The following is a 9,200-nucleotide window of genomic DNA, read 5'->3' on the forward strand; positions in this document are numbered from 1 at the left end:
TTCACAAATTCATAACGAACTATAATCGTTCCTGTACCAACGCTTTTAATAGCTCTGTAAAAGATTCCAAGCCCATGGCATTGTTTAACTTTTGAAAAAGCTATCTATTCTAGATTCAGTTCTTTATTGCAATAAGAATTTGAATCATTGGTGTTTATTTCGTCACAAAGTCCGTGAAGCGATCTGATTGGCTCTGCCAACATTCTGGCAGTGGTCACGGAATGTGTGCAACAGTGACCAGATGGTTTATTTGCCGTGCCCACACAAACCGTCTAGCACATGAGACTTGGGAAGGTACTGGATCACTGGAATGGATTGGTGATTTTTGCTTTCAGTGTAATTCATTTTTCAACACTTTGTTAGGAACATTGGCTATTACACTTTCCCCAACACAGTTGTGTCATTATGACTACTTGAGTGTGAGTGTGACATGTCCCAAAACTGTAGTATGCAATATGGGCAGAAATGCCTATTTGGTGTCTTCTCTACCAAATCATTCTATTTTGCAATTAAGATGTGCATATGTACAATGGTGCTAAACCAACTAATACAAACATAAGCACAGCGACCTTCCTTGTTCACTACTTTTTCTTTCTGTGATGTCTAATCGAATTTATAATTCCTTGTAATTGTATTTATACACAATGTGATAGAGTTGTTGTTATATTACATCATATGCACGTAGATCGTGATGTTGAGAGTGTTCCTGACAACTTGAAGGTGATATCACATGATCCACAGGTACATGGCAGAATAGAGCTGTAAGTTGAGTGTGTTGATAGTACTGTACTATATTCTGATTTTTGAAGATGGTAGAATTTACATTCAGTATTCCAGCTTGTGTACAGAGTTGGGGTAGTTACTTTTACAAAGTAACTAATTACTTGTTCCTTTTATCCCATCACGTGTAACTTAGTTGCAGTTACAGTTACTTTTTAAAAGGTAACTAAGTATCTAGTTAATACATATATCCACACAAAAACAGCCAAGCTTTGAAAAAATGGTGCGGCCTTAAAATGCCTTGGTGAAAAAAGTTGTGAAATCAAAGGTGGCGGCCAAGAAATGACTGCAATGATGATAATGCTAATAAATTTTAACAATGCCTCTGTGTGTGGATTTCACTTCTTGTCCAGCTTATAGTTGATTTTGAGGTTTGTTTTTACTCACATTCTTCTTTTCTATGCAGACACAATGATGATTATTGAAGACAGATTTATAATTGTATTGCATTGCATGATTTACTTCAATATTTGATAATATTATTGTAATACTCTAATAAAGTGCACATTTTTATGAGGACTTCTAATACTAGAATGTGGGTAAAAACAAGAATGTGAGTAAATACATAGAATGTTCTAGAACAATCTAGTACTTCTATTAGTAGATCTATGAAATTACAAACGTTTAATCGTAAGCAGATTTAAACTACTTATATATAAAGCAGAAATTAAGTGAGGTAATCATCCAAGATAGCAGTGGTTCAGTGGTTAAGGATGCAGGTGTTAGGTATGGAGATCCCTGGTTCAAACTCTGGCAAGTTTTTTTTGTTTTTTTTTGACATAATTTTTTTTGTACACTTTTCTTTACCATGTGGTGACTGCTCTATTAGAGTATCTCCATCCCGCGATTTTACACTTGTTTGGTTTTTGCTTTACAACTTCGTACCTGTAACTCTACTACTTTTCAAACTATCAACAGGCACTGCTACGATGATCAGCCTATCTACACACCAATTATCAAGTTATTCCTATACTTGGTTTACCCTGTAGCCGTGACAGAAGTTTGATATTTTTTTACGTGAATAAACGCTCATAGCTCCTTGACTATTCCTCAGATTCACAGCACACTTGCTAGGTGAATCCACTGTTACACAGTCTTGTTTGTGCCAAAGATTGAGGCAATCGAGTTACACGTTGGCATTTTATAGCAATTTTTGCAAAGTGTGCGAAAAGAAATTGAACCCCCTGTAGGCCCCCCCCCCGTATGGCATAAGAAGAAAAAATTTAAAATGAAACTTTGAACACACATATCTCATAAATAGCCGTTGCAAATTTAATAAAGTTTGCTGTGTGGCCTACTCTACCTGGCAGACAGCTATAATGAAAAAATGGTGAACTTTGGAGAAGGGGCCATGGAGCTATGCAGCAGCATGCGTGAAAAAGCTGTTTTCTTTCTTCCTGTCAATATACTCATGGTGTGGTGTGCTCGCTTTCTTGGTCGCACAGGTAGTGTGCCTTAATTGATTGGAACCTTGCTATTATATTTGTGACTGGATATGCAAAAACCCGACACAATTGCTCAAGCCTGAATCAATATACTCATGGTGTGGTGTGCTGGCTTTCTTGGCCGCACTGGTAGTGTGCCTTGATTGAAACCTTGCTATTGTATTTGCGACCGGATCTGCAAAAACCGGACACAATTGCTCAAGCCTGAATTATAAAGCATTAAAGGAAAAAATTGGAATAGTTTATTCTTAGTGAAGAAAAGGTCTAACAATAATGTGTATGTATACCGTCTTGTTCACCTACTCAAGAGAAGTATTTTTGGTATACTTTGCCCTATGTAGGGTTCACCAGATGGTTAACATTCTTCAGATTTAACCGTACTTAATAGGTGGCTTCTTTGTTGATGGATAAACCAGATGTGATGAAGTCTGGATCATCACTTGTTTGGTGTCTGTGGACAAAAATCTGTTTTTGGAGTCCAAAATTATGCTCAAATGATGCTGTTTGGATAATGAAGGATTTGGATAATCGAGGTACCTTCTATCCACTCCACTAAAAACCGGGCCTGCGAAAACAGGGCATGTGGGCACAAACTACACCCCGTCACACTACAGGTCATATCTCAGTATTGGAACAGAATATTTGCATTCTGTAACTTGCATTAGAAAGCTACTTTAATGCTTTCTAAGATTTAAAAAGTGCATTGCCATAGCATAGTGGTACAAAATGTTATGAGCGATGACAGTTTGAAAAAGTTGGCAAAAATCATGTGCCCACATGCCCTATTTTCGCAGGCCCAATCATAAAATATGCATCATTTTCAAACAAGCCAAAACATGCAGAACACTACTCTTTTGAGATCTCATGGCACTATAACCTATCATGCTGACTATCAACATTGCTTACATCTACTCATTGCCACTTACTTCAAAGGTTCATAAGAAGAACTGTTTCGTTGTTGTCCAGCAGTCTTCTCTCCTCACAAAGCTTCCAAGTTCAGTGTTTAGAAATGCTACTAAAAGTGACTTGCTAAAAGAAAATTCAATCAAACTGTGAAAATAATGTTCAAATTCCTGCAAGGACTCACGTGATATCTTGCGTGATGTTTCACGTAAATATGAACTGGCGAAGTCGAGGCTACTGTTCTTGCTGAAGCAGTGGGTTGGTGATATAATTAGTCTTGTCGAAATCTGTGCGCGACAAGTGGAGCCAAATCAGCTGCGAGTTGTTGCTGAATGTATGCCTCGGAATGGACATGCCGCCTGACGGCACTGAATGCATCACACCGTGCGCTATTTTCCCAGTGAATTGCCGGGTAAGTTCATGTATACACTGAGCTTAGTCATTGTAAACGGCTATATAACTACAGTCGTAATTTTAGACAGGAATCTCCTATGCCATAGTAGCTTCCTGGGATTAGCTATATACTATGCTTGTGTAGAGCCTCGTAGCTAGCTGGCTTGTTCTAGCTGTACCGTGAACAAGTTGAGCTGAATCCTGAGAAAACAGCTAAAAATGAAAGAGGATTTTTCTCAACATTTCAACCAACCAAGATGGCTGGTGATGACAACAAAGGTTATGGCTTCCTATAATGTATGGTGAAAACTTTGGCTATAAATAATGTGTCAGGCATTTGAATGATTAGTGGGTAAGTAAATACTACAAATGAGTTGATATTTTTGAGGCTCAGCTCAATGCGTACATACATAATTACTATGCATCAATTGATTGATGTGATAATAATATGAGCAGATCTGAGACAACTATGGACCCTACTATATAGTAACTGGGCAGATATATAGAGTTATGTATACTCTGATATAATTGTTGAGTGTTGTAGTTTGCACTGTAAATTGATGGTATGACTCCTGCGGTCACTTAGTATGATGAACTTCACACTTCTGAATTTACATTGTGCCAATGGTCAAAGCTAAATATTACCCATTTAGATACCTTTTTGTGATGTTGAAGGTGTCAGGCAAACTCCAGTTAGGGGCAGGCAATGAAAGATTAGTTTTCAAAACAGGAGAGGAACATGCTTAGGCCCGCAAGGTACGGGCTTAATCTACTTACCCCTGTAGATGCACCATACCATAGATAATGCACGTATCAATGTATTGCCCTACTACCCCCTCGGACATATATGGGGCTACAATGGGCACAACTGAATGTTAAATGCCCCATGGTAGGGCAAACCTATTGTGTCGAATCCCCACAATTGGCTCCAGTTGCAACGTGGGGGATTTGACATAGCGTAGAAAAAATACTTGGATGATTGTCAAATGCCCCATAGTGAAGCAGCAGTTTCATGTCAATTTGCCTTGTAAAGCCCCACTTACATCCGAGGGGAGCGGTAGGGTAACACATTGGTAGGTGCATAATGAGTTTGCATCATAAACCTTGTGTTGAAATTTAGTCTATCTTGCTTTTTTCATGCTTATAGTAGCTAATGTGCTTATCCTCAAACAATAAGGACTGGAAAACTATAAATTGTCTTCTACTTTTATCTATCAACTATCCAATCACTGCTAGTTTATTAAAATTTCCTTTGCTGTTGTAACTTGTTTACCATTATGCTATAACCATTAGTCCCTCCTAGTTTATATGTCTCCTAGCAACAAAAATTGTTATGTCAACAATGTAGGTGAGAACTACAAAAGAAGTTATACTCCAAAATTGTTCATCAACTGCTGCATTATGCTGAATACATTTTGGGAATGGATGCTCACTTTAACAATAATCATAATAGTGGAAGTAAGTGTTTGTTGACATGTTAGTCTGACTATGATTACATGTTTTTAGTTAGCTGTGCCTTATCATACTGTATCCCTTTCTGTATATGCAGGGTGGATACTGATGTTGCGACGGTTGGCGGGTGAGTTTATGGTCAATGGACAAATCACGCAAATAGTGAAGAAAAAATAATACGTGGTACCAAGACCCCACTACTATATTATGAACTCTTGGTGGTACTTCATAGCCAAACACTAGTGTATCTGGCTTCTTGTGCTATTGTAGTCATTTTTTAATTTTATTTTATGGGATGTAAATGTTTACTATTACAATATATCATGCTATCATTAAAGAGTTTCTATAATTGTGGGTGGTTGCACGAGGGTCTATGAAGTGCTGTGACTGAAAGGTGATGCACTGATGCCGCTGGCCTTTTAAGTCAACACTGAAGTTTCACAGGCACTGAAGGGCTGGGGTGGGATTAGAGATGTACACGGGTAATGTAGCAGTAAATTACTTCAACTATCACTACAGCGGGTATGAAACATCTGGCTATGGCTATGTACAGCCCTGCATGGGCCAGAGTCACGCTGACGAGTCAGTGGAGGCATACAGTGGCAAAATTAAAACAAATCAGTGACTGCTCACAATTAAACTAAGAGTTGACAGCACATTGTCTATCAAATCAGCCAGCACGCTATGGCTAATGACCTTGCCTACTTCCACACTGTTTGGGTTTAGGAATTGAGGCGGGTGCCTCACACCTCGATGTCATGGCGGCAAGTTTGAATCTTCAAAGAGCACAAAAGCGATCTCATAAACTAACAAACAACTTTTAGCGAAATTAAATGTACAGATACATCGTGTAAAAAGCCCCTGATAGCCGCAGCCTTTTTACAATACGACTTCATGGTTGAAAGAAAATCGCTTCAATGGGATGCGATGACGAAGAAAATGAAAAAAAGAACGATGCACATTTGAATAAATAATTTAATTAATGCATGGTAAATGGGTGGGCGATGGAACAAACTACTCCAACAATTTGCCTGACTTCGTGTGGTAGTTACTCATTATACAAAGATTACATGCCCCTGGTTTTGAGGTGGAATCTTTTAGTAAGCCTGAGATTTCGCCATGCGGATTTTAAAAGATTGCGTAATCGATCCCTCATGTAAATGACTCACAGTAGTGGTCGCGTGTTTATTATTGTGGATGCACGCTTTGTGCTTCTTGGCGTCACGACTCACTACCGTGAGTCTTGATATACAAGAGTAAAAACATGTTTCTTCTCCAGAACATATGTTTTGAATGGCTTCAGACAACAAAACATGATGTTTATTAAAATAGAAAAACAATTAAAAGGTGGTATTAATCTCTGTATTGCTTTCTCAAAGTGTGTATTAAAAGGAAAATTGAGCCATGTGTTTTGGGGAGTTGTAATTGTTTAAAGAGTGTCAGATTTCTTTATAATCTGTTGTGTCAAATTTTCTTCTGGTGAGTTCCTAATGTCTTACTTTTATTAGAATAAGTACAGTATGCATTGCTTGGTAGATGACATCATTTCCAAACAATATGGAGCTAGATTGGAAAAAGTGTATTATTTGCCAACAGGAACTGTTGAGCCTTTGAAATGCCCATCGCAGGGTCCAGGAACAAGTGAAGATAAATCAGAAGCCTACAGATCCTTTCTGGCCAATGTAGAGCAGTTTCAGGCCATTGGCACACTTCCGACGAATATCTATTTTGAAAATGAAAGTCCTGCTAATTTTTATCACACAGTGCATCTTGGCATAAAAGTTGCCACTTGAAGTACAACAATTCTAAGCTTAAAAAGGCAATGAAAAGAAAATCTTGCATGGATGAGCATGAGTATGAAAGAAGAACTAATAAAAGACAGGCAATTGATATGGATGTTTGCTTGTTTTGTCAGAAAGGAAATGAGGAAGACAATCTTCATCAGGTTCTAACATTTGATGCAGACACAAATATACGAACCATGATTACTGAGCTACAGGATACTATCCTTCTTTCTCGAATTGATGGAGGAGACCTAATTGCAAAAGAAACTAAGTATCACTTGAAATGCTTGGTTAATTTAAGAAATCATTTCAGAAGCCATACCAGAAAGTTAAGCCAGCAACATCAAAACATAGATGAAAAATTGAATGAGTCAAGAACATTTGTAGAGAACTAACGAACTACATTGAAAAATCTGTAGATTCTGGAACTCTCATGTTCAAGCTTTCTGAAATACACTCCCTCTATGTGAATCGTCTTGAAGATCTAGGTATTAACAAACTGGTCAACAAAACCAGACTGAAAGATACTTTGTTGCAGCATTTTCCAGAAGCACAAGAGCAGCATGATGGCAAAAACACCATTATTGTTTTCAAGGAAGGAATGAAAAATATGTTAAAGGAAGCCCTTAAGAAACGAGACTTCTCAGAAGATGCTGCAATACTTGCTAAAGCAGCAGTGATAGTCCGGAATGACATTTTTAACCACCATTGTGTTAGCTTCACTGGTGCATTTCTGCCTAATTGTCAAGAAGATTCTTTGCCCTCCAGCCTTAAATCACTTGTTTCACTAATATTAAATAGTCCCAACTTGAAAGATCAGGACAGACATGAAACACAAGCTTGTCTTACTGCTGCCCAAGTTCTACTGTACAATGTAAAAAGGAAATCACCCTCTAGAAATTATGTGAAAACAAGGCATACTCTGCAGCAAGAGCCACCTATCCCAGTATATATTTACTTGAATATTCATCAAATGACCAGAAGTAAGAAGCTTATTTATCAATTATATCACATGGGAATCAGCATTTCATATGACAGAGTTATGGAACTTGAAGAATGGATTGCCACCTCTGTCTGTGAACAATTTGAAAAAGATGGTGTTGTAGCTCCTACTGGTCTTCGGAAAGGCTTATTTGCTGTTTTTACACAGGATAATATAGACCACAACCCTAGCTCAAACACTGCTGTCAATGCCTTTCATGGCACTGGAATCACTCTTTTCCAATTTCCAACTAAGGCGAACCCTGGTGAATTAAAGCAGACCTCCTGTAACAATACCACCTTCTGGACCCAAGCAGCACTTCCTACCTGATAATTATGCCATGGTCCCAGCTGTAGCTCTGACGGCAAGTGCTATTGATGTACCAATGCATCTAAACAGTAACACAGAACAGCTTCAAACCTACCTGTGTGAGGCTCAATCCAAGGAGAAATTCTGGAGTGAGAATGCACTGACCCTTGTTGAAAAGGAAGAACTTACCAGTGAAGATTGTTTGGTGTGGGCTGCATATCATGCTTCACAGCAACCTCCCATAGAAGATGCTCCAGCTGTGTGTATGCTACTGCCACTTTTCTATGAAAAGGCTGCTACCCCTGCAATGGTAACCCATAACAGATAGCTTAAATCCTAATTGTCCATCCTATCCCAATGTACCACTTGGGATGGGTTGGACAACCTGGGATAATCCCAAGTAGTCCCATCACAGATAGCCCAAATCCCAACTGTCCATCCCATCCCATTTAGGATGGGTAGCATAACCTGGGATAATCCCAAGTATAGTCCCATCACAGATAGCTCAAATCCTAACTGTCCATCCCATCCCATTGACCACTTGGGATGGGCCTAATCCTAACTGTCCATCCCACCCCAATGTACCGCTTGGGATGGGTAGGACAACCTGGGATAATCCCAAGTAGTCCCATCACAGATAGCTCAAATCCCAACTGTCCATCCCATCCCATTGTACTGCTTGGGATGGTATGCCCCAGATTGTCCTTGCCATCCCAAGTAGTACATTGGGATCAATGAAAATCCCGTTGGACATTTGTTGGCAATACTGGACATCCCTCAATAAATGTGACCGGGCCTGTGAAAATAGACCATGTGGGCACATAAAATTAGCCCACTTTCATGTTTCATAACTTCATATGTCATTACACTATGGATGTTAGGCCTGAGTCTAATATGTTCAAAATTTTGCTGAAATTGCTTTCAGGAGTTTCTCAAATTATTTACCCATTATGCTCTTTCAGTTTTCTTATTATGCTTACATTATGCTCCCAAGTTAACAACATTATCTTGGAACATTTTAACAAGTGAATGCTCTATTAGAGTATACTATAAAGTGACTGTTCTATTAGAGATAGGCCTGCACCTATTATGCCAGCATAATTTTCAGAATAATAGGTCACCAATTTCGTGAGAATAATTCCAGAATAATGG

This window comes from Dysidea avara, chromosome 1 (genome assembly GCF_963678975.1).
Source record: "Dysidea avara chromosome 1, odDysAvar1.4, whole genome shotgun sequence".
NCBI lineage: Eukaryota > Metazoa > Porifera > Demospongiae > Dictyoceratida > Dysideidae > Dysidea > Dysidea avara.